This window comes from Columba livia, chromosome Z (genome assembly GCF_036013475.1).
Source record: "Columba livia isolate bColLiv1 breed racing homer chromosome Z, bColLiv1.pat.W.v2, whole genome shotgun sequence".
NCBI classification, from domain to species: Eukaryota; Metazoa; Chordata; class Aves; order Columbiformes; family Columbidae; genus Columba; species Columba livia.
In genome coordinates this window covers 8,340,103-8,367,199 of record NC_088642.1, presented here as the reverse complement: position 1 = coordinate 8,367,199, position 27,097 = coordinate 8,340,103, and the positions used below count along the sequence as shown (strand labels likewise).

The 27,097-nt window shown below is 41.3% G+C and overlaps 1 protein-coding gene across 14 annotated transcripts in view; it reads right to left on the bottom strand.

Moving 5' to 3' along the window:
• Positions 1-2,968: 2,968 nt before the first annotated feature.
• The window catches only part of CELF4 (CUGBP Elav-like family member 4), a 713,325-nt gene continuing 689,196 nt past the window's right edge, over positions 2,969-27,097 (bottom strand). For 9 of the 14 annotated variants that reach the window (XM_065046935.1, XM_065046941.1, XM_065046939.1 and 6 more), the window contains exon 13: positions 2,969-3,880. The gene's annotated coding sequence lies outside the window, so the exon portion shown is untranslated. Of the gene's footprint in view, positions 3,881-5,745; positions 5,834-27,097 lie in introns of all 14 variants that reach the window. The other 5 variants (XM_065046942.1, XM_065046938.1, XM_065046931.1 and 2 more) reach the window with 3 other exon arrangements.

Genomic DNA, 27,097 nt, shown 5'->3' with positions numbered 1-27,097 from the left:
GCCTTCTTCATTTTTGGGGACTGTGCTTGGAGAATTGCCCATTTTTAGTGCTTGCAGTATAAACACATGTGTAAAGTGCTGAGAGAAAGGTGAGGACCATGCATGGTCCCTCCTGTTTCACTGGTTGTCCCTGCTGGTCCTCCTAGCCAGATTCCCCGATTCAGATTCCCCAATTCAGATTCCCCAGTTCAGTAACCCAAAGGGAGTCTCTATGAAGTCAAATATTTTTACGGGTACTGACCTGGGCCATAGAAGCAGCTTTAATAGTGTTTTCTGTCCTCCCCTTGGGAGGTGGTTGTTTCCCAGCACTGGTTATAATATCTTCTGTGTGTTGCAGGGTACCTGAAACCAGACTGTGAAATCTTATCTCACAATCATCAGCCAACAGCCCCCAGCTCTGTCCCAGTGGCCAGGAGTGTCCCCAGCTGGATGCCCCAAGGATGCAGCCTGTCCTACCCAGACTCTGTGGTGATCTCCTTGCAGATACACCAAGGTGCACCTCACAATCCACTGCAGGGACAGAGTGAAAAGGAAGGTCTTTGGGGAGCTTGGGGGTCACAAGTGAGAATGGGGAGGGCAGCCTGAGAAATGGGGAGAGCATTAGGCAACACCTTTTAGTGTTGCCTTTGCTGTGACACTGTGGGAATCTGAGCCTATTTGTTGTGGGGTTTTCCTCCATTTTTCGGCTCCATGACATTTGAGGTCAGTTCCTTCATCTTCAGACCACTCAGCCCTCTACAGAGCATCTTCTCTGCTGAAGGCAGAGATGGAGTTGATTTATGTGCTCTTCCGTATTTACCTGTACCTTCAGATGAAAGGAAAATACTGACCACATTCCCTCCTTGTATTCATCACCTGATTTACATTTAATTTATTTCTATAGCCCTGAACAGACATTAGTAACTCATAATAGTAATAACAGGAGTTTCTACTAATAGAACTCCTGCCATTTGTGGAGTTCAAATCATGGACAAGCACCATTAGTCCCGTTTAGAGATGGATTTAGCTGGTGCAACTTGTTCAAATGCAGATGTAAGAATCAGGAAGAAAATGCAAAGGCTCCTGATTTCAGCCCCAGACTCAGCTCAGCTGATCTGGTACAGCCACTATGGTGGGGTGGGGAGGGTGGGAAACTTAATCATTCAAAGGACAAGATGTGAGGGATACTCAGGAAGAAATTGAACCTTGTCTCTGGAGACTGCTGAATTTCACAAGGTTGTCCCAAAGCAACAAAAGGAGCAATGTCCTGAGCTTTGGCCTCTATACTTATCAGCATGAAAAAACCATGAGCGTGAAGTCAAACAACAGGCTTCAAATGGGAGCTACAATGACTCTAATTTGTATGTACCATTATTTGATCTTCTAACCTACTAGGTTTAAGGTAAACCACAGTGGAATATCAAGCAGACATTAAATGAAACAGTGTCATTAATTCAATCCAATGAGATATGTTTTATATAACAAAGGGATTTGTTCTGATACTCAAACAATGTATATTAATGAAAGAGTTGAAATAGATTCATTTTGTTCTCAAAGCAAACACATTAAGGAAAGCCATCAAGAAGTAAAGAACACGGCTTTTTTTTTTTTTTTTTTTTTTTTTTTTAAACTGTGCTTTATTTAGGGCTAAGCTGGAAAGCGTCATTCAATAATTACAGAAGATTACAAGGAGTTTTAGGGAATTGAGAGTGAAAGAGCAGTTGTATGGAACTGCAGCTGCGTTACACATCTGTACTTACTAGCTGTGGGCTCAGTCTGGCTGTCCTTACGCCAGCAAAATACCCGCTATATCCCGGTGGGAGTTCTGATGGAGTAAGGACTGTAAGATCAGGCCCAGTAGGTAATTAAAATCAAAATAAAATTTAAAAAGAACAAGAAAGAGGAAGGAAGAAAGTTTGAGATCGAGATAAAAAATGCTAAGAATAAACAAGAACATTAAAACAGAGTAAAACCAAATAAAGAATCAGAAACAATTATCACACTGCTCAATCAATGCAAACAAGTGTGAGAATGATGTAAATCAAGTTTTAAGACTGTGAAAATAAATTATAATAAATATGATATACTTTAAAATATATGTGTTCTTAAATAATTCATTGTTTTTTCTGAGTCAGATTTTTTAAAGCAATGTCTTATTTTTTAACTGCTCTAAAGTCATTTAGCAAAGATAAATATCGTGCTTTCATTAAATAGTTTTCCTTGTTTTTCTCTATCATTACAATTAAAAGTCCTACAAAATATGCAAATTTATTTACAGAAGAACAGAGCCAGCATCTTTTTTTTTTTTTTTTAAACATCCCCCTGTTTTTCAAAATTCCTTGTAAACAGTTTCAGAAATTCTTCAAAGAGATTGTGTTTTTATCTTATTTTCTTGTTTGGTTTCTTTTTCTTTGTGTTACTTTTTTTTATTATTATGGTTTTTCTTTTTTTTTTCTGTTTTTTTTCCTTTTTTTTATTTTTTTTTTAATTTATTTTTAAGTTTAAGGTTCTAGGCTAACACCTTGCCCTGAAAGTTTCTAGAGCAAATATGGAAGCTACTGAAGCATAGGATGATGGGAATTTTGCAGACAGCAGATCATGAAGACATGAAGCGTTTAGCTGTGTTTTGTTGTTCAAGTTAGAACTAACATCTGATAAAAAGACAGCTGTTTTGTGGCATTGTCTACAGAATGAAGTTTTGTTTTTATTTTTTAAATAGATGGAATGCTTGCAGTTAAAAAAGCTGGCAAAATAGCCATTTATCTCCTTTATCTCCTTGATAAATAACAGCATTCAACAGCAATTGGCAGAGTAGGAATTTATGCTCAATCTAAACTCTACAAAAATTACAGTTCTACAACATCTTTGTTTTTAGCATTAACGCTAACTTCTATGTAATATTTTTTTGTTTTGTTTTATTTTTTATATTTTTTTTATTTTTTTATTTTTTATGTTGTCTAATTTTTTCTATTATATAGGTAATTTAAACTTTCTTTTTTTTTTTTTTTTTTTTTTAAACTCTGTACAACTATTAGGATTTTAAATGGGGAGAGTTAGAAGCATTTACAAACCTTTTTTGCTTTCCATTCAATATCTACCATCTTTCCTTTCTCTTCTCTAAGCCTTTTAATGTATTTATTTATGTATTTATTTATTTTATTTTTTTTTTGCTTTTCATAGATATCCATCTTACTTGCCTTTAACAGCGCGATCCTTACGTATTATACAGAAAACCATATGAAAGCTTCATAGACTCTAATTAATGTATAACCAAAGAACCTCCCAAAGTATCAAAGAACTATTATCTTGCCGTTTTAAAAGCATTTAAGCATTTTTTTTTTTAATTTTTACATATTTCATATAATTGCTCTCAAAAACTGTTTTAGGAACAGCTCAGAGAAAAGGAAAGAACTTCCGTATTTTACATACAGCTACAAGTCTGCGGTAAAAAGTTTTGTCCTTTGGTCCCTATATAGCTAAGGAATGACAGATAAAGATGCTCAGTGACTGTTACCATGGGTCACGCATGGTAACCGCATCCTTGGTGGCAAACAGGCACTCCTTTGTCAGCATCCAGGTTTGCATCTCCTGTTTGAAGAAAAGCCGCTGTGGTGATATCAGTGTCTCTTCAGAAATCCTGGTTGATCTTGTTCCTGTTCTGATTTTACTTATGTGTTTGTTTGTTTGTTTTCAAGCGCATGTCCTTCGGAGTCAGCAGATGTGATACTTTTCTTGAAGAAATGTTACAGTCTAAACAATCAAAGAGAGAATAAGTCTGAAGTCTTCAGCTTGACTGATATTTGCTGATATGTCAAAGGTGTAATCCAACAGTTCCCGTTTTTTTTTTTTAATATATATAATTTTTTTTTTTTTCCTAAATGTGGCCCATTCAGCTGCTGCCCTAAAAAAATGAAGAAGATCATTGCAAATTAAATCATAAAGGGGAGGGGGAAGTAGGGAACGTGGGGGAGTATTTGGGACAGGGTGGGGCAAAGACCTAAAAAAAAAAAAGAAAATGAAATTCGAAACAAGCCTGTCCTTTTGGGCCCAATCCTGCTCCTGTTGAAAGTAATGGGTGTTTTCTTCTCCCTTCAATTGGGACAGGATGGGGCTTCTGGTTGGGTGTTTTGCTTTTGGAGGCATTGGCTCTGATTCTGCTCCCACTCAACGTCAACAGAAAGATTCCCCTTGACTTCAGTGAGAACCGGATCAAACCCAAAGTGAGCAAGGTAGTCACGATCATGATAGAGAAAAATACAATTGTTCCTAATAGTAATAATAGTAATAATAATAATAATGAATCAAAATAATATTAGGGCATGTCTACGTAAATCTGTATCACTACATATGTGCAGATAGCTGCATTTTAATTATATTTAAGTGCCACTTTACAATGCCAGATCACAATCTTGCTTGGCGGGTTTTTGTGGTGTGAAAGGCATTGAGAAAGAATTGCTCTACATTTTAATCAGGTGCCATCTATGACAGTGTATGAGCTTTCTGTGGAGTCATAGCTGCCAATAACATCTACTCCTTTGTGAATGTCAGAAAGTAGGACTTTGAATGGGCAATTTACAGGAGGTTAAATAAAAAAAAAAAAAGACTGTTGGAGTAAACTTTTTTTTTTTTTTAAAAAAAATGTAAAGCTAACATTTCTTAAAAAAAAAGTTATTTAAAAATGTAATCATGATCCGACTAGGCTTGACATTTAAGTAGGATGCTTAATCATTAAGGATTAGCTCTTATCTCTTTCTAGCAAGCAGGTTCTTCTTATACACTCGGTGATTTATTACATCAAGAAACTTAGAAACTGCAAAAGGTCCACTCTGGTGGAAAAGTGTCATGCGGAATATCAATCCATGCTGGCAGGTTTTCACACTGTTGGTTCAACAAACAGCAAACCGTACACAGCAGTCTAAACAATTACAACACCAAAAATAATAATAGAATAAAAAAATAAAAAACACTCGTCAAGGACCCTTTTTCAGTTGTAAACAAAAAGATGCATTTTGCTTTTTGATCTGGATGGGTTTTTTTCCCACTCAAAACAATCCCTCCCTCCCCCTGAGCAATTAATTTTGGCTGGAGTTGCTGTAATATGGAACCTTAGAATTAGGAATTCTTGAAAAGGCATACAATGAGGTTTTTCTTGGGGTTGCTTTTTGGATTACTATGGTTTTCAAACTACTGTTACTATCATTACTCTTTTTTTCTTTTTTTTTTTTTTTTTAAATTTCTTTTAAATTTTTTAGAGAGTGATTTGAAATATCCTAAGGGGAAAAAAAGGTGTCAATTGAAAAAGGCCCCCAATTCTCCAGAAAAAAAATAAAATCACAAGATTTTCAGTGCAAAAAATTAACCACACATTTTTTTTTCCCTCTTTTTTTTTTTTTCCCCCAATTTATCTGTAATTATAACAATTCCCCTTTTTTTCTAAAGAATTAGGAATCCATCTTTTTTTTTTTTCCTTCTATGTGACATCTAAAGAAGCATAAAACGCTGACGAGAAATCAAACAACAAATAAAGAAACCACTGCAAGCACCAAAACGAAACGAAAATGAGCACAGCAAAAATTGTGGCAGCACAAAGTCAAAAAAGGCACATGTGATCATGACTGGCCAATCATCAACTGATACAACATCCAAGAAAAATGCTTCAATCACGGCACCTGCACGAAACTTGACGGCATGTCATGCAACCAATTCTTAGCTTGTTACATGACGCCATCATGTCACACTTTCAACTTTGAGTTGATTTGAACTTACGGCCTGGGGGACTGTATTCTCCACTTTCATGTCATTACGTGAACTTTTTTCCTAGCTCAGCGCGAGACTGTGGTGGATTTGACTGGCTCTTGGTTGGTTTTGTTGGAATTTGATTGAATGACAAAAGAAGAAAAGATTTTTTTTATATATATATATTTATATATAGTGTGGAAAAAGGGAAAGGTGGGGAAAGAAGATATATATAAAAATAATAATAAAAAAAAAAGTTACAAACACAGCATCAATCAAAAAGATCTAATGGAAATACTTGCCTTTAAACTATAGAAAATGAAACGAGAAGGAGAGCAAAACAAACTAACTGAATGGAAAGAAAAGAAAGAAAAGAAGAAGAAAAGAAAAGAAAGAAAGGAACTAAAAGAAAAAAAAGGATGGAGTAGGCCTAGGCAGAAACACACACGTAAAACACACACTTAAATGTAGACACACGGTCAACAGCGAACAGTAACAGAACGTTATGCAGCGGCTGTTGAGAAGAGCATGCACTGAATGAATGAGCGCAGACACAGATAGGTTTGCAAAGTCCAGAAAATAAATACATTTGCTGCCAACCAGAATGCTTTTGTTAGCACCAGCCTTTCCCACACCACCCCCAGCATCCTGGGCTTTGCCCCATGGCTAGCCAAAGTCCTCCGGGAGCCTTCCCGTTTCCTCGGATGGACTCCGAAGCAGGTACCGGTCTAATTCGATTACATCCCAAATTTAAAATCATGGGGGAGTAATAGACCAAGAGCTGCTTTGGCTACTGAGAATAAAACAAACAAACAAACAAAAAGAAAACCCAAACAAAATAAAATGAAACAAAACCAAAAATAAAAGCAACTAGTGCTGTTTGCTGCATGTCCGTTTAGCAGTTCACAGGACGGTGGGCTCCAAAACACAGCAATGCTGGTATGGCGTGGGAAGCAGACTTGTAGGAGGACTTGGATGATACGATGGTCCCTAAATCAGCATCATTAAAAGAAGGATATTTACTCCTTTGTTGTTTGGCTCTGCCCTGAATTAAAAAAAAAAAAAAATAATGGAAGAAAAAGGAGAGAAGAGAAAGAAGATGAAGAGGGAAAGAAAAAAGGAAAAGGAAAAGGAAAAGGAAAAGGAAAAGGAAAAGGAAAAGGAAAAGGAAAAGGAAAAGGAAAAGAGGAAAAAGAAAAAAAGAAAAAGTAAGAAGGAAAAGGAAAAGAAGAAGGAGAAGAAAAAGAAAAAGGAAAAAGAAAAAGAAGACAAGAAAAAGTAAGAGGGAAAAGGAGAAGGAGAGAAAAAGGAAAAGGAAAAGGAAAAGGGAAAGGGAAAGGGAAAGGAAAAGGAAAAGGAAAAGGAAAAGGAAAAGGAAAAGGAAAAGGAAAAGGAAAAGGAAAAAAGAAACTGCCAGGGGCTGGTTGCTACTATCTCCAGAACCACCCTGTTCCTTTCCTACAATGGAAAATGTCCCTTTATTGGCCCAGGGAGTTTAGCCTCAGTAAACACCAAACATGACTGCACACAGTGATACACTTGTCTCAGCCAGCAGCTCTGCGCCCTGTTCTTTAGGTATTGCCTTTCTATCCCCTTGGCAAGGCTCGTATCTCTTCTCCCAGCCTATTTCTGAAAAGTCACTGCACACGACTGAAATTTCACCTTGTGTTTGGGTGTCACAAGAATCTTTGGCAGTTCTCATCATGAAGTCATGCATGCTGGCTAGAGAAAATATTTTCAATTCTTCCTCTGGCTTTTTTTTTTTTTTTAATTTTATTTTTTTTCTGAGCTGAAACATGCTTTCTGACTAGAGAAGTTATGCTTAGCTGACAAGAGACGATGCTGAACTAAGCCCACGGTCTGAGCAATGGTTTCACCTCCACACTTTTCCCAAAGTTGGCTTCTGTCTTGGCTGGAGCTGATTCTCTCTTGATGGCCTGACCCCAGTGTGCAGTCCTTTCATGAGCTGGAAGTGTCACCTTGAACTTCTTGGAGTTTGAGTGAAAGCAATAGACTGGTACCACCCCCTAGGCAGACACAAGATCTGGGTCTACATTAATTTCACAAGCCAAGAGGGAGGAAACTGTCTTTTCAAAGATGGCCCAGCTTAGAGCTGTTGTCACTTGTGTCCCTGGGTACCCAAAGACAAGTAGCATCACCTGTCCAGGTCCAGACTGTGCATGAGGAAGAGGAAAAGGCCTCTAGCATCCCTCATACCCCTCAAGGCTTTCTGGCTATGGCATATCACATGAAAAAGAGCAGGTGTGGGAGGAAGGACAGCTGGCAGCACCACCACAGCAAGACCTGACTCTTTTCTTACCTCAGCTGTGCCACCAGCACGGGTTAGGCTTTGCCAGGAAAAGAGCTAGCAGGCTTTTCTCCCCTGAATGGGGCATGAGGCCACAGGAATGGCGGGGGAGAGATGTGATGGAACAAATAATACCTTGCTATATCCCTGGGAAGTGGCAGCAACACACGCCTCTTCTCTGGGGTTGGAGTATGGGACAGCACCGACTGCAAAGTCAGAGGTGTCAGAACCAAGGGCAATGTGTATGTGTGTGGCTGACTATAGGCACTGGCACACCCCTATTAGGCTAGTCCCAGGCAACCCTGAACCTGAGGAGAGGTTCTTGGACATAACCTTGACAGGGGCAAACATTTTGCCTTATGGGTGGAGCAGGAAGTACCAAGTTGATCTGCCAGTGAACACTGGCTTTGGCGTGGGTTCTACCATCCCTCTGCCTGTCCTCCACACAGATCTTTAGACACTGTGGATGTGACACAAACGCATACACACAAACATTTATATGTACAGGTGAAGGATTTGGATTTGTTGAGGCTAAAAGACCAAAAACCCCCTAGAAAATGTACTCTCACATGGAAGTCACAAGTGATCATCCTGTCTACCTGACTTGGGTCTATATTTCAAGAATCAAATCAAGCTGTCCTTCTAAAGCAGGGGTCTACCGCACCTACCCAGTCAGTGGAAAGGACAAGACCATTTCATAGCCTCTAGGGACATATCCTGCCCACACAGCTGGTGTACCTGAGTTTAGACAAGGTTTGTAATAAGTAGTTGAAACATGCTGAAATCAATTGAGTGAGCTAGATGAAACAGACTTTCAAGCGCACAGCCTCTTTTTCAAGTCTTAAACTTGGGCAGACAGATTTTCCCTCTGCGGGTCTACAGAGGCAAGTGCCTTTCTCTTTTGAGTAGACAGAGGGGTTAGATCCTATCTTATGAGGACTGCTTCATCAGCAGCCTGAAATCAAGAGGCAAGTTAGGCATCTGGGTTAGATAGGCTGGACACCAGCCAAAAACATTTCTTTAAGAAAATTAATTCACTTTGCTGGGAGCAGTTATGAATTTGGGTATTGCTCAAGTAAATCTGAGAGTGAAAGTATTAAGGTTATGAAGACAAGTATATACAGCCTGGTTCAGAAGTGGTGCCTTGAAGATAAAGAAGGAGCATAAATCCTGAGCGGTTGGGGTCTGTGCACGAAGACAGATTACACAAGGTATCTTTGCTGCAGGTAATAGTGACCAAGAACTTGCTCCACTGACCAAACCATAGCCAAATTCATCTGGTAAATGCCAATATTCCTCCAACTCATCTTGTTCTTTGGAGCATCTAAATAGAAGCTGAGACTCTTCTCTTTGAATGTTGAACATTGATGATGTCTTAAGGTCCTAATGATAGGATTGAAGATGCGAACATCTCCATATAAGCAAGTGATTTCATACCAGTTTTAGTGGAGACAGACAGGGCTTGTAGGCCTCTGTTCACTTGGCCTGAAGGACCGCTCAGGATGAGACTTTGAACCATGGCCAGAAGGAGCCTATTTTTTCCTGGTGGTCTATCTGTGAGGGAGATAGTTACCTTGTGGCTTTATAACAGGGGGGAAAATGAATCTCAGTCAATGCCTCAGTTAGAGCAAAGATAACTTTAGTCATGTCCTTGCAACCTATGCTGTCAGTAGGCTAGTTCTAGGTGTCCTGACACCTCTGTCACAGGGAAGCTTTCAACAGCAGCTTCTGAACAGAGTGTAGGGATCAGCTCTGCATTGTGGGAGACTCAACTTATGGTCCATTTACCTTAAACTCTACAAAATCTGTGGAGCTGAAGAGGAACCATGACTCTGCTTAGCGGTGGTATGAATGGGACTTGAAGGTGTCTCTTTTACTCTCTGAAGAGTAGAAAGGAAATCTAGGGCAACTCAGTCACTTAGGCTAAGTGAACAAACCATGGAAAACTTCTCTCTGGCTGCTTTCTTTCACTGTTTCTACATGAGTAACTGCATGAGTGGTTACCCCAAAAGATGACTGAGGCATTTAATGGGCCATTTGTTCATACCTTCCACCCCCACTTTTTATGCACAGGGTCCTGCTAAAGCCCAATTATGTCCCTCACAACTGATTCTAAGTTTTCAGCTCTTCATGTATATTTGTTCGGCTCCATGTAGGACTGAGTAATTTCTGAGACCTACGGTTCTCAAGATAGACTTGGCTGTATCACCAAGAGAACTGGATCATTTTCCAAGGGCAGATTTACAAAAGGACCAAGAAGAAGATGCTGAGGCGGCTTGGGTCTCATGTACACCACCAGACTCGTAGTTAGTTATGGCCTGAATCCTGGTCTGCCCATAGAAGGAAGGATTCTGCCCTGTCTCCTGCTGGTGCTAATGGCATGCTACCCCGGCTTCAGTTGGAGAAGGATCACTGCTCTTGCTAGTGAATATTTCTGTGACAAAGTCAGCCTGTTACCTGGAACAAGACTTGTGTCCATCTGTACAACAAAGTATTGAAAGCAAGAGAAGGACAGGCCTTTCCCGAAGACTTTGTGAACCGAGGAAGTGCAGATGATCTTTAAAAGTACACAGCTCCTGTGCTTTGTGACATTCACCTTATGGTACAGGAATGGCTATGCTTGTGCAGCACCTTGTACACACCTCTCAGGGCATCTGCCTGCTGTAAGGGTATGAATGTATCTGCTAAGCTTGCAAATGCAACCAGCTACAGGGGCAAGATTGCTCCGTGTCTTCACAGGACCACCAAATTTGCCCAAAGCTACCTCCCATCATGGTAGACTACCAGGTTGAAGTTCTTCATCCACTGCATAAATGTACTGTCTCCTATTCCTTATTATTTTTACTGTGTCCTTCTCCGTAGTCTTTCCTAGCCTAGTCTCCATGGATCATCTTCTCTATCCCTTCTTCTGTGCTGTCTGAGAGGCAAGGAACATCCCTTCGAAGAAATTCAAAGGCCATCACTTCTTTCAATACCAATGTGGCAGCCTCCTGTGCTCATACCTAAGACTCTGGTCATGGCTGAACACTGCTCATGTGCCCACCACATATGTAGGTTTCTTTACCTTTATGCAATGCACATTAGTCTCTCTTTGCACACATACACGTGTATTTGTGAGCCCATCCAAAACTGCAGTCAAGATCCTGTCCTTCCATCTACTGGAGCCTGTGCCTGAGCACACCTATAGCAAGGCAGTGGAGATATTTTTCCTACGGTTGACGGATTTTTAGAACTATTGCCTTTGAGCCTGATCAATATTATTAAAATTCCAACCCCTGTTTTCTCCCTTGCCTTTCTTCTTGTTTCTATAGCAATTTCTCTCTCTGTTTCATGCCTCTGCACCAACTTTTTTCCAATGCTGGATGGCTCTACTTTCCCTCTCAGCCCTCTTCTTCACCATACCCTAATACCAACCCACACGGACCTCCCCTTCCCCAGCTCCCACCTGGTGGAGGGGGAGGAAAGATGCAGGAGTCTCCAAAATGGGCTCCATCACTGCGACAAAGAGCTTGTTGGCGGGGTCCAAGATTAGAAGACCAAATATCTTAGAGTGGGAAGAGCAGAACAGTGAAGGGGATGTTACATCCATGCTAGGATTAAATGATGCCAGATCATTTACACTAGAAATCAGTGTGTTTACCTGGACACTTGGGGTGCTATTTTTAGGAACAAACCAAACCAAAACAAAACAAAAAGAAACAAATGAAAAGAGGAAAAAAAGGATGTTTCTGTAAGATGCTTTGTCAGATGCTTCGGTTCTAACATCTGAAGGTTAAGAAGGAGACAGATAGTTTATATGAATCTTTATATACATGAATATGCACACATACATATCATACGTATGTATATGTACAAAGGTACTATATATACATACATATCATCAGAGACAATTACACATATACAGACAGAGAAGCTAATGTGATCTAACAGGGAGATGGGAGTCCAGCATTTCAAATGCTAATGTTTTCTGTGTGTTTTTTTTTTTCTTTTCTTTTAAGATGCTTGATGGCCCTGCCTCATTTTTCCCATTTATAAATTAAAGGTGACGATAAAAATTAGCTCTTAAATTGTAATGCCCTTCTTTCAAATAATTGTATGACTTACTTGCTGTGAAGTGTTGTTACTAGGATTGTTCTCATTTAACTATGTTACATTAAGAGCTGGTTGAAAAATGACAATTATTTTCCAGGGGAAAATTGTCATTATTTTGGCTTTCTTTCCTGTGAATGTTTTAGTTAAAAACCAAAACAAATCTGGGGTGGGGGAGGTGGTCAGGGGAAGAGATTAATTTTTGTCTTTTTTTAATCAATCTGAAAACCAGTCCATTTTTAACAGGAATTTAGTGTTTTGAAGGCCAACATTTTTAATCAAGACAGTTTTGTTTTTGTGCTGTTGGCATTTCTTTTTTAATCTACTAGAATGAAAATTTGCTGCGGAAACATCCTGTTTGGTCAAAATGTCACTTTTTTTGTCACCCCCTCCTCCCCCAGCCGATTTGATGAAAAAATGTCAAGCAGCAATAGCTGTGTCACCTCTGATTTATCTATTTTTCTAGAGCCATTAGTCTCAAGCAGCAGATGAAAAAGCACTGCAATGGAGCGGCCGCTCCTGGGAAAGACAACCCGGATGGTCAGAAAAATGTCACTGTTTCCCCGTACGGTGTTGCCTTTTCTCATCTTATCCCCAAGTGCTGACACCTCCTGTCCCCAAGTGGTGACATCTCCTGTCCCCAGGTGGTGACATCTCCCATCCCCAGGTGGTGACGTCTCCCATCCTCAAGAGGTGACATCTCCTGTGCCCAAGCAGTGACATCTTGGTGGGCACAGCATGAAGGGGATCACAGGGTGGTGGAGACACCCTGAAGGAGATGTGGAGGTGTGTGGTGGGAGGATGAGAGGGGCTGGGGTGGTACAGAGAGGGGGTGCAAGGTGGGCTGTTACGGGAGGGAGCTCCAGTCTGTAGGGCACTGGGGTTGTGGTGGGAGCAACAGGTAAGGGCTGGACAGTCACAGCCCTGGTCACCCTCCTCAGCAACATTCACAATTTACTTGCTTATGGAAACATAGCTGTGGCTCCCTAATCCTGTCTCAGCTGTGTCTCACCAACCAAGAGCTTGGCAGGCAAAAGTCTGTATAATAAACTCAGGCCATTTTGGGAAGCAGGGTGCTAGTAATGGTAAAGGTCAAATATATGCTCATGTGGCTACTTTTCCAGAAAAGTCTCTTCCACGCCTGTTGGCCAGCTCAGTGGGTCCTGTACCACGAGGAAGACTCATCCTGCCTCATACGGAGTGCTCACTCCTGCTTTTTCTGCTCGTGAACATTAGGTGGGAGAGGAAATTAAGCTGTGTGGTAGCTACGTTTTTGCACATAATGAAAGGTTCTTTATTACAAGGGGGCCTCAAGGAGTTTGCTATCTCCTGAGCATTGTACCAACAGTTTAATTAAAAAAATGTGCATGGTTGAGAACCAACTCTAATTGGGAAGCTGTGATTGAGCCTCTGTGCCCAGTCTCTGCTGGTTCTGCTTTTTTTCCTCTGTAGATTGACTATAGCTTACTGAAATGCTGATTAACCCGATACTTCACTCTGCTGTTCTTCTTGTTGAGGGTTAGATAGAGATGCTATGCCCACTCCCTGCTTTCTTTTCCCCGCTAGACAAAGGCATCTCCTAGGATGATCCCAAGACCCCTAACCAGGCCCAATTTCTGGATCTTAGCAAGTAGGGTTATGCTGCCTCTGACCTCCAAACAGGTTGTCTGATAGACTCTAACCCAGGGCTGAAGTATCTGCCAGGAGACACGATAGCCCACAGCTGTCTGCCAGAACGGTGATGAGGAGTTTTGTCTGTAATTGCTCACCAGGAGCTGGAAGGAGCTGTTGAGGTGGTGCTTGTGTGGTGTTGTGTCCAGCAACAGAGGAAACCCTCTCTTGCCAGCTGAAACCCCTGACAGGGGACTCCAGTGACTCCTCCAAGCTTGGTCCTATTCCAGCGGCAGGAGGCAGGGCTGGACTTGGGAGCTACCTGACCTGCCCACAGCTGGGGTGACAGGGTCACCCTGTGCCCCACGACCATGCAAAGACTTCCTGAGCACACAAATACTCATCCATGTGTCTTATGGCCCTGTATGTCAGGACTTGTACCTTGCAGCATCCCCATGTGAAGCCTTGCACTTGTGGGTCTCCTTCCCTGTGATAAATAATGGGACCATTCTCCATGGTTGAGTCTTTGTCCTTCCTCTGCCAAGCCTGTTCAGCACCTCACTTAGACTCTGTATTCCTCTAAATCAGAATGCAGCCAGGAACACATACTCCCAGCTTGCAACACTCAATTACTCCTTTTGATATTTTATTTTTTTTTGCCTGCAGCTTCAAATTACCTTCAAGGTGCACAGTGCAATTAGCTAAAAATATTTCCTGCTTCATTTTAATTGCACTAAAACTCTAATGTACCTCCAGCGAGGAGCAGTAAGGTGGAAATTGGTGCCCCAAATATTTCAAATTGATTAAAGCCCAGGATGACTCAATAAGCTTACATAGTTCTATTAATTATTAAATGTTATTAATTTTTTGTTAGAAAAAAACCTTTCTGAAGCAATATTCTGTATGTTGTTTCTGAAACAAGATACTTTTGCTAAGGAGATGATAACTCTTTCTGAGTTTGAGTGAGATAAGACAAGAATTCCTCCATATAGTTGGAGCAGTTTCCATCTGAAGAATTCACAGCTCTTGGCAAATTTTAGTATCTCAGAATCTGATTCTGAAAACACTTCTGTATGTGACTTATGTATGTGACTCATTTCACTGCCATAGCTGAAGTATTTATATGGTTCTAATTTAGAGCTGGATCACATTTTTGTTCAAAGCCTTTCTTGGTGGAAAATGCAGGTGATCAGTCAAATGTTATGATTGCTTAAAAAATAGTCAGAACTTTTTGTCTGAGAGTTTAAAAAGAAATCCAAAACAAAACAATTTTTTCTTTGAAAGCACTGAAAACCAATGTGCTGATTTCTTCGTTCCCATGATGGTAGGTTCACAAGATTACTTGAATGTCCTTTGAAAAAAATTTGAAAATATATGCCAAATTCTATTCAGACCCAGGAAAGAGTCTGATCAGCCTCAGTCCTTTGGGATTCTGGTTCATTGCCACCTCAGCCAGCCTGTGCTTACTAAGCCTGTCCCCTTGTGCCTCCAGCTCTGCTGGCTGGGGGTGCTGTCATCCCCTGATCCCACAGAGCTGAACCCCAAGTCTGGACACCTTTAGCTTTGCCTCTGAGCTTTCCTTTTAAACCCATTTTATTCTGAAACAACCTGTACACCTTAAAGGACTGAGGCAGCAGGTCACTTCTGGTCTAGCTGACTTTAGACATGCCAGGAAGCCAACAGACGAGCTGTTCAGCTGGCAGAACTGAGGTGATGGGGGAGACACTGAGCATCTGGAAGTGGAAACCTTTTTGGGTGATCCTGCTTTAACTTGAAGCTGAAGTGTGGTTATGATCCTGAGCTGTGAAGGGGTGTCTCATGTTCCAGCCTCATGTCTTACCTCCATAAATTAATTCCCTAATGCTAATATTAATTATGTCATTGGTCTGAGATTTAGAAAAGTACTGCTGTCATCAGAGGTCCTAAAATTTTGTCAAATGACCTCCAAAGAACGGCAGAGAGGATTAATGCCTATACTTGTTATTTTTAAGTCTACAACCTATATATAAAATTTTGTTTTGTTTTCTTTTATTTTGTTTTACATTTTTAGCACCAACATGACAAAGACATTGTGAAAGGTGACCACAAACAGACTTCAGCAGTGAGAGCTTTCACTGGTCAGCGTGTCCGGAGAGGCTACCTGCAGGGGTGCAACAGGTTTCTCAGCTCTTTTCCCTTTCTAGTCCTTAGCTCTCAAATGCACTTGCCAAGTTGGGTGAAAATCAGGGCTTGCTTGTTACAGAAATGTGTTTAGGAGGAACCAAGGTGAGAGCCACAAGCTCATTTCACAGGGGCCGTCAGTGAGATGTCAGGTGAGGCTTTCTGTGCTGCAATGAATTCAGCAAGTTTCTCACCGGTCTAGTACAAAAGACAGGCTCGTGTTAGCCTAAGCATTTATGCTGCGTCTAAGGGCTAGGGATTTACCTGAGTGGGGAATGGTGATGGAGTAAAGGTGGGATTGAGTGCACGTCTCGCCCCCTTCTACGTCTTCAGTGAAGCCTGATAGGGATGGTGGAGTCCATGGTAGATGTCAGAAGGATGCTGCCCATCTCTGCAGTCTCCCTCTCCCGTACTCTCCAGGGCAAGAACAATCTCTGACCATTTCTGGAGCAACTAATGTCTGCAACTGATTTTTACACAATTTCAAGAGAAACTGAAGGTGTTCATCCTCTTGTCAAAGAGTATATTGAGAAGATAAGTCCCTAAGAAAACAACCAAACAACCCAGCTGCTAGCTGCTGGTGTGCAAGTCCATTCAATTGCTTCCTCTGAGCAGAACTTCAGGATTGCAGGTACTGGCTCCTCCTTCCCCATGGGAATGCAGGAGACAGATTAAAGAGAAGGGGAAAAAAAAAATCATTTCACAGCCATAGTGTGTCCCGAACAAGAAAAGGTCCCTGACACCAATGAACTAATCAACGCTGAAAGCTTATGAGGTCAATGTTTCCCTTCTCCTCCATTATTCTTTTGATTTTTTCTGACTGTCTGGGACTTGAGCACTGCCCTAGCAAGCCTATAAATATAAGAGTCTTTCCTGCCTTCCCCTGGAGAACACAAAAGACCATTTGAATACCTGTGGGGAGAAGTTAAAACTAAACAAAACCAAAGGAACTTACAAAAAATAACTTGCCCAGCTAGTCTTCAAGTGCTGACCACAAATTGCTGTAAGTCACGCCCAAGAAGCTTGTCTCTGCTCAGTGTGAAATGGGAAAGGCAGCTCTCCCTCCTGAGAGCAAACCCTCTGGATTCAGTGTTTCACGTGAAGACTTACAGCTGGGAATGCTAACAACAAGCAACTGGCGGAGCTGGCAGCCTGAAAAAGGCATCCTGGGATCATCAGGGTTGATTTCTGAACATGTGGACTGCCTGTGCATCCTCCCATGTGCTCCATGAAATGCTGTTGAGCCATCTTGGGCAGCCATCAGTGCACGGCTGCCAGGAGTTGCCCTGACCTGGCCACCAAGAAGACCCCTGCCTTTTCAGAGTCCTTTCTGCTGTCACCTGTAGAGTGTAAAATGCTCCTGAAGCCAAATGAGGAGTATTTATACCACTGCTTGGTATTGAGAGAAAATGGTAGAGGATCCGGGAACAGCTACGACTGGTGCTGCATTTGAAATTCTGAGGGTCCCTGTGCTAAGGTTGCTGCCCATACTCTCTGCACTGCAGCACAGGGAACTTTACTCAGCAGTCTTTTCATGGCAAAGGCAAGGCTGCTCCCTCCATCTTTTATGTCCTTCGGCTCTTTGTTGGGCTTTGTGCTCCTTCAGTGTAAATGGTTGTTCTGTTTGGTGGAAAAGAGGAAAAGAAAAACACCCCATTCCCTACCAAGATCTGACAAACAGGAATCATAGCTGCAGCACAAGCTTGTCTGATGGATTCTGCCTCAGCAAAATGAAATTAAGATTTCAGCAAACAAGCCCCAATTCCATGGTACCAGTAGAACAAATGACATCTGATAATTGCTAACTTCTTTTGCTTATTCTTTGCTCTGTTCACCCCATCAGTCTCTCCAGATTATATTTTCAGCTGAGTTTAATGAACGCCATTTATTAAACTAACACCAGGGTTCTGCTCCGGCCTCAGACAGATGTGCCTGCTAATATGAATCATTTTATTCAATTGGATTATTCTGATGGAGAGCGGATCCCCGCCACTCTGAGGAGCACAAACAAATGGGGAACAGCTCGCCTCCGGCTGTGACCAGCCGCTCACGTTCATTAGGAGGCAGCTCCGGGCTCCACAGGCAGCTTGGCAGGGTGGTGTCCCCACCGCTTCCATCCGGGGGCTTCGGCTCCTTTCTATTTTTCCCCTCACATAAAGGGAGAGACCAGATCTCAGTGTGGCCCTGAGCCTGGCTTGGTGGTGGGACATGAGCATCACTATCTCTTTTCCCGTGTTTACCAGTTGTACAGGCAAGAGGATTCACCTTCTTCCATGTCACGATGGATGGTCCTTATCTGAATGCAGAAGATACCCCCCTAAGTGTGTACTTTGTCCTCCCAGTGTGCCACGTCTGACCCCCTTTACATTGACACCTGAGAAAATGTAGACTACTTATTTGCTATTGATCTTTCTTTACTCTGATCTTCTCCAATTATTTGGGCAAAGAGACAGGGATGAGATGCTTTTAAAGGCTTGTATTAATCAGAGAAAAGAGATAAAATCCATTTGAAATCTCCCAGACAGAGATCCCCTCAGTCTATCATTTGGGATTTTAGTGTTGAAAATTTTGGGTCAATCTCTGTAATACGTTGCGTTCAGGCATCAGACATCCATCTATCTGTCTGTCTCAATACAAATCCTACCTTCTGTGAACCATAAAACTCCTGGCAGAGTGACATTACCACTTCTCACATCGACAGAACACACTGAGCACACATAACTTGGGGAAAAATTACAGAGGCAATTTGAAAGATCAGAAGAGAAAAAGCAGAAGATTTCTGCTCCCTGAGCGTAAGTGGCCAAATCCCACAACAAGTCTTTAGCTGGCACAAATCATCATCGCTTCATTAAAGGCTATTTTTTTTTTCCCAGGTGAAGGGCAGGCTCAGTGTTTCTCCAGCTACCTGTGATCCTCAGGACAACTCATTCTGGAGAATTTCTGAAGGAAGAAATTATTTTGCTTTTAATCTTAAGCAGCACCCTGGAGTTAATTCTAAGAACCACAGGTGAGTACCAGGAATCAGACTGTCAGACAGTGGGGCTGTCCTGAAAGAGACAGCACCCCAGAGCCAGCCATGGTGCCAGTCCATGTGCCTTTATTAACAGCCCTTGAGCATACTCCTCAACAAAGGTGTTTACTGATAAGTTAATTCTTACGTTCAGGTTTAAGTTTAGAAATGCTTCTCAGGGAGCAAGGTGTTCCTTTATTAATGATGAGGATCTGTGCACCTTTCTCTAAATTGCACTGCCCTGGTGTTCTTGCAGAACAGGAAAAAGACCCATAGAAATTCCTGACTGGATTTTTCCTAACAAGGTTGATGTGGTCTGTACAAAATAATGCCCTTGCAAACTAACAGCAGAAGCCAGAAAACCCTCAAATATACCCCTTTCAAAAGCATCAAATCTCTTAAGAATTGACATGTAATAGCCCAGTTTCCCAGAGCAGTTGTTGGGCTGCCTGCCTGATTCCTTTCCCCAGCACTCAGTCTGCCATGGTGGAGCAATATGTGCCATACAGGGAGAATTCACAGGAGAAAATAAAGAGCATGGGAAAGATTCACTTGTCATATGTCACAGGAGATGAGATGCAGCCTCTACTGATGAGTGGAGATGTTTCAAGAGGGGACAAAAAAGACAATCTTTTCCAGCAAAGACAAATTTGTAGCTGACTGCACAACCCGTGGGTTTCATTGCCCAGTCATTTCCAAATTCTCAGAAATTAAGCTAATGAAAACCTATTTTCTTTTGGAACAACTTACTTTTAAGACAGAGACTGTATTAGAGCATTCTAGCACGTCAACCAGGACCCTTGTCCACAGCACACCCAAACCAACCAAAGTCTGTTGGCTTCAAGGACTGGGCCTCATATAGCCAGAATCTCAAAAACAGACAACTCGTTCCTGTGGGTGTTTTAAAGACCTACCCTGCTCTGCATAGAATGGGTGCTTCAGACAGACCAGCTCTTGAATCTGTCCTGAACAGGAAAAATGTGACATCTGATGAGACAAGGAGGGACAAAATCTCTCCCAATAATGAAGAAAATCTGCTTTCTAAAGAAAGGGTCATTTGAGTGTTCAACTGCAGCTTTCCAGGGATGCAAGAGAATTTCTTCTGTTTGTGAGTTATTGTTGTATAAAGGGATTTTTAAAATAAGCCACAGGGACGTGTTTGGAGAAAGGTAAGTTCGTTCCCTAGTCACTCCGCTCAAAGAAGGCCAGAGCAGACAAAATGGTGACACAACATCTCCCTCTAGAATTGCAAATAATTAAAACATCTCTGCTAGGAGAACATTTAGAATTAAATAAGTGACAGTGGGCCTGAATCCTTGGCTGCTGTAAATCAGTGTCACTTCATTGGCTTCAGAGGAGCTGGTGACTGATGCTGCCTGAGAACTTCACCCGATCATGGTTGTGGTTGGTACCTTTGCAGGCTGAGAACTGAGTTTTCATTCACTGTGCTGCTTGGTTGGGAAGTGACTTGACTGCTGTTCTTCTTTCCCCTCCAGCTCAGCCTTCTAGCCAGTATTTCAAAAAGGCTGGATGAAGCTCAGCTAAGTGGAAAAATGATCCATTTGAAATAAATGTTGTCTTTTCTCTAACTGCAGTCACAGGGCAGGAGGAAAGACATCTGAGAAACAGGGTTTTCACCGTAAACCTTCAATTCTCTGCTACAGCTGAATCAAACACTTCAGAGACTGGAGTTTTGATATTCACTTGTATCTGGCCAAAGTTACGGTACCCATGAATTATTCAAATATGCAATTATTGCATTTGATGTATCACTGGGTATAACGGTGGGAATGAGAAACAGTGTTCTAGTGCAGCTGATTGTATATGCCTTCCAAACCATAAGGACATCAATTTAAGGTGCTCACATTGATGGAGCACTCTGCAACCCCTTATTAAGATTCTTGCCAACTCCAGTAGCAGTTTTCCCCTGCAGAGTAAATTTCATGGAGTTTTTTAGCCTCCCTTTTCTTTATACCTACAGTGTAAGTGCCAAACACTACCCCATACAGCTTCAATTCATGGTTCTGCAGTAGCTCACAAAGGTCAGTGGCAAAAAGATCAGACCATTCTCAGCCTGCTGATCAATACTACACAGGTGACCTGAGTCCTATGAACCACATGTTGGAAATGACTTGTAACTTTAACTTTATTGGGAATTTGCAGTTTCCCATGTTAACCTTCTCTGCTAATTCACTTTTCCATGAGGCCAGAAGACTCTGCTCTGCCTTTGACCTGTGCCGTCCATCTCGTCTCTGCCTGGATATGAAGTTATGTTTGTCATGCTGACGTTTTCTTTTTCCTAAACACACCAGAGCCAGATCTATCAATCTTCAAGCACATGACATATAGGGCCGTCTAAGAAGAACATTTCTTGCCTGAAGTCCTAGACCTTTATAGGCTCATATATAGAGCTGCAAATGACTTGCCCTTTGCTCTCTCCCCATGTATTTGCATTTGCAAATTGACAGCATGCTTCTTTCCTGTCCACTCATTAGGGGGTACTACTCTCCCCAGTGCCCCAGTATCAAAAGATTTTGCTGAGTTGTCACTTATTTGAAGGTTCTGTAAGAAAATTACCACATTTGTTTTTAAACCTCATCCTGGATTTTCACAAGCCTCTTTCATTGTGGGTTTCTCATTCTCTCTTTCTCTTTAAACCTATTTTGCTTCTGTTGGAACAACCATTTTGGCTATGGGTGTCTCCTGGCTTTTTCCATCTCTTTAGTTCTTGTTTAAAATCACTGCTGGTTAAAACATCTATCCTTCCCTTTCTCTACATTTTCTGGTTTTTCTTCAAGTTGCTGTCCATTGTGAGTTGGCCCAGCAAAGCTCTGTGTTGGGTGAACTTAATAAAAAATTTCCTTCAAATGTTATTGCCTTCAGGTTACTGCAGCTGCCCATTAACTGAAGAAATGGAAGCTCACACTGCTTAGCTCGGAAAGGCTCTAAACCTGACCTACTCAGTTAATTTGCATGACACGGTCCATATAGGATCCCATAGTAATCTTGTGGTCAAGTGGCTGAATATAACACCACCACCCTCCAGTCAACCCTGGGGATTTGGGGGGTTTGCTGTTGGATGCCTCTGAACATGGCATAACCATACCAAGCTCTTGGTCTTTCCACAATAGGGACAACTTAGTAGGTTCTTTGCTGGCTGAGTCTTTGGGAAAAGTTCTCACAAGACTCCAGAAAGTTTACTTTAGAGCAGCAGGACCAACTGCATCATGGTGGCTTGAGAAATGGGAGGCTGCTTTTCTATCTATTATTTAATTCTGAAATAATTTCATTATCTAACATTAACATAATAAAAAAAAAAAAATAAAAAAGGATGCATGGATTTTAATGAAGAATTCATGCTCCGAACTGAAGTAAAGTGGTATGGCATTGCATTGCGCTGCTCTATCACTCCCATGACAAATAGTGCAGATCTGTTAGTGACCTACATGGACTCATTTAGATGCAAACACAGCAATACTCCTGAAAAGCTGTCCTGCTTTGAGAAAGAACAAGTTCCAAATATTGCTGAATGGGATTCAGTCTCAGAGCAGTAATTACTGATTGTAATTTTGGAGTAAATGCAGTAATTAATTATTGTCGTTTTCCATCAGTGCATTATATTGTGTGCCAATCTTAGAATAACTACAATAATTAGCAAAAGGGATTTTGCATGCTCTGGTATCGAAACTGTGGTTTATAGAACTGGCATGAGAATTTTATCAGAATAAAATTATTAGTAATTTTAATGGGCAGACAGGTTAAAAATGATCAGCCAGAAAATAAAAGGCTTTCCTTGTCAGTTTTGCAGACATCTTCAGTAGTTCTGTTTCAGCCTCCCCCATGACATTCACTTCCATTCTCTCATGTATGAACACTACAATGCAAAGTTTAGGTTACAAACACAGTGAGGGACGTTTAATTTAATTGCAATTGTCAGTGGAAATTAAAAGCAAAAGTAATCCAAATGAAGAAAAAAAAATATTGGCTGAGCTGATGTTTTTCCAGTACCTAAACAGACTTTCCCAAGCGAATCTGGCCTGATTTTGTTCTTACTTCATTCATTCATATTAAAGCTTGTGCTGGAGTACTGTTTTGCTTTAATTACACTAGTGCAAATTTCCATAACGTAAGCAAGTCCTAAATGATCGAAGTCTTGACTAAAAGGGGGAAATGACAATAATCTGTGCAGGAGGAAGAGGAATTGGTTAGCTAATTGTAGGAGGCATAACTACAAAAATGAGATTAGATCTTGATAAAGGATATTTAGTCCAAATCTCAAGATGAACAGATTAATAGACAACAGTGAGATCAATGCATCTGTAGAATAGTCTCTCACTGAAGGTGATACAATTCTATCTGAGAGGGGTAAGCAACCCAGAATTCAGTAAAACACCCCACTTTCATTAGACTTTGCATTGGAGTGATCTGAAATGACAAGAGACAGCCAGCAATTTTCCATTCACATCTTTTTGTTTGTGGGCAATTGGAATTGTGCTTGCTTGTTTTGGTTTTGTCTGATAATGTCTGCTTACTTTCAAATGAGTTTTGTTTGTTTGTTTGTTTGTTTTTTCTCCTGTCATAGGACAGAAAAAGGAAAATGTAAAGCTTTCCAGTTTGGTACCCTATATATTCCAATTAAAAAAAGAAAACAGCTTCCTCTTAGAAATAAATCACCTATTCCAGCCAGCTGCAAAAACAAGCGTCTGACATCTTCTACAATGAACCACACATCAGCACACATTCTAGAAGCTGTGAAGGAGGACCAGAACAACTTTTTGTCATATTTGAGCTTTGGTCTGTGTTAGTTCCCCCAACATCTTTGAGAAGCAGGTTTCCTGGACAATGCATTCTTTTAATGTTTTGCCACTCTCTTAGAAGCACGGCAAAAAAAAAAAAAAAAAAAAAAATCCTACTGTTGATTGATAATTTTTTTTCCTCTTCTGCTTCACTTTTGCCTTTCTCAGTTTTTCTCACTCACACTCACTTTGTCTCCCTCAGTTTCATGCCGGTCAGTGCTCTAGGTCAGTCCGACCCAAATGTCTCTCTATCTTTATCTTTAAATAAAACTTCAACAACTGGCTATTTATCTGAGGTGGTAAATAACACTTTGCTAATGATTAGTCATAGCAATGAAGCCACAGAAGGGGAATGGACAGGATTTCCACTGCTCTCTCCTGCAATGTCTTTTATTGATCTATCAGCTCGATGCTTCTGTGGTGCTCTGTCAAGTTCTTAATACTGGAAAAGACATGAATTATGGGGTTTTGTAGGCAATATTGTCCTATCATGGGTATTACAGGCTTAGCATGGATGGAGCACTGGGGAAGTAGCTTTGAGATCCGGTGCAGAGAGCTGGAATCTCGCTGATCACTTCTGTTCCTACAGGGAGGATCGGAGGAGCTCAGGAGCTCGTCTTTCTGTCTGTCCCAGTACGTCAGTCCTGATGGTGCTGGCCGGGCAGAGGGCTCACATGCACCCCCAGGCACTGCAGGTGGAACCTCAACTTTGCCATATCTCAAGGTACTTAAGGGCTCCTGGGAATGACCACCCAAGGGAGTTGTGGGTTTCAGGGTCTTTTTTTGTCTTCATGATTTTATGCATTTGCCATCTGAAAGACTCATGAGGTGCCTCTGAATTCTTGCTTCCTAGTCCTGAGGGGAGATTTTTAATAGAATATATTGATTTTGGCAGAGTTGCCTCAAATGATCCTCCTCTCTTGCTTTCTCTCTACCTCCCCCGCTTTTTAATTTTTTTTCTTCTATTTTTTTTTTTTTTTCCTACAACTTCCTCTTTAATTATAAAGAAAAAAGAGAAGAGAGGCAGCCATTTTGGAAACATTTTGCCATCTGAATTCTTCAGGGCTTTGCTTGCCACAGCTTATGGGCTTATCTGCCACATCACAGAGACCCTTTCAGTTTTTGACAGCAATGTTAGAGCACTTGCAAGGAAAACAAAGAACTTCAAATCACTGTGGCCTAGGCTGCTTGTGTCCCAAAAGGGAGATTTATAAGTTAAAAAAAGTGCATCCAGAATTAAAATTGAGTGAATTGAGTTCTTTCTTGGTTAGCAAAAAGCACTCTGGTGGATTACATCAAACTGGGTGCTGCTTGCGTTCTTTTGTTGGCAACTTCTTATTTTTGGAAAGGAGTTCAATAAAACAAAGCTCTTCCTTAGAAAAATCCCAATTAAAAAGTTTCTTGAGCATCCTCTTGAAGCACATGAGTAATTGCCCTGATGTCAATATAGTTATGCACATGCTTCAAATTGGAATTAAGAACCCTGAAGAGCTGTGAGCAAAGTAAAACTAGATAAAAAACATACAGGAGTTATAGTGTTTCTGCCAGTTAAGGGAGCTGCCTGCTCTCAAGCTTTGCAATAGCTATCTGTGCTGTACCCATGGGTCCATCTGGCTTCTGTCATAGTTGTTGTTGTAGTAATGGCACTGTCGACTGGGAGGGCAAGTCAGAGACTTCCAGTGATGTTTTGGAGGCTGACTGGAAGTTTCACATCAGACCAGCCACGAGGGTACAGTAACACTCTGCTGAGCCAGGAACAAGTGACCTGTCTCTAAGTCAGACTTATTACTGAGGGCTTAAGCCCTGTGCTGGCTCCAATCGCACAGCCCTTTCTGGAAGCTGACTTGTGGCTGTCATGACTAAAAATCCTCTGTCTGCCTCTAGGGTGCTGGTGTGGATGTTTCCAAGCACTGGAAAGAAGATGAAGTGAAGAAAGAGCTGGGTCTAAGCCCTTCTGAGCTTCTGGGCATCCTTGCTGCCACAAAGTGTCCTCTCCAGTCTAAATCAGATCCTTCAGTGTCCTCCTGGGGCCACATGCACTCAGCCAATTCCTTTTGTTAGGTGCAAAAATAAATCCACATGCAAAACCTTCTTCCTAGAAAACTCTCTCCTGCTAAAAGACAAGTACACCTTCACGTGCTTCAGTGAGCTCACCAAGGTGGGAGTCTACAAGAAAATAACAACCCTGATCTATATTTACTCCATTTTAATAGGGACTGTCTGTACCTCCAATAAAGGCTTCTATAAGCAGAGGATGGAAGTGATCTGATGGTAACTACTGACCTGATTTTGCTGGACAGCAGAACATTAAAATCAAATTAAAAGCCGCAAAGGCTAAAGGATTTCCTATTTAGAGGTGACAATTCAAGACTGTTCTCCTGCTTTGTAGAAGCAACACAAAGAAAAAAATGATCTAAGAGACAGATATGGAATTTTAATGCCATTTTACCAGCTGATTCGTTTTTATATAATTTATTGGGAAAACAAAAACAAAACCAAAAACCAACCAAACAACAAATATTAGTCCTACTACTGAGTGGTCTTTTTACAAGAAATAAGCCAGGACCTCAACAATCAACCTGATCATGAGGCAGAGCACTTCATAACGATCCATGATAATGAAAACATCATAGACTCAAACCAGTGAATCTTTAACAAAACCTGCAGCCCTGCACCTTCTTACATGACCACAAGAAACAAGCATATCCTCAGTGAGCACAGCTATGCTATGACATATAGCTATTGCTTGGTGCCAAACCAGGGACACGCTTGTGTTCTTTGATGCCATTGCAGGTGTCATTGAAAATCTCCCCAACAGACAGTCCCTGCTTCGGCAAAATTGCGTGCATGCATCTTCTGCTCTCCCCCAACAAAACCTGCCATTAAAAGCCAGTGTGATGAAGCAAAAAGCATTTGGATATGGAAAAATATTTTGGTTTCAAGCTTCCAAGAGGCCTTGTCATAAGTAAGGAAAAGAAAAGAGGTGTTTGAAGAGGGAAAATACCTTGACTGTTCTCTTCATACAGTCACATATAAAGGAGAGTCTAAACTATGGAGGCTGTATTTTGCATGTACACCTAACATATTTATTGAAAGGTTTCTTAATACACTTCATGTTGTCTTCAGTGCAGCACCTCTTTCAAAGACATTTTGATCCCATTCCTTAATTTTCAGTGGAAAGGATACTGCTCTGAAGACCAGAAGAATGAATTTTTCAAACATATTAGAGATACCAGTGAAAAATTAGAACACTTCATAGTTCTTCAGGAAGGTTGAAGATTTCCTGCCTGTACTTTAGATGGGGAAAAAAAGGCCTGAATCAAAATGAATCTTAGACATTAGTACTATAACATCCTAGAAAGGTGACCTACCCCATCTCTTTGTCACTAATTCAGGAGTGCAAACCAC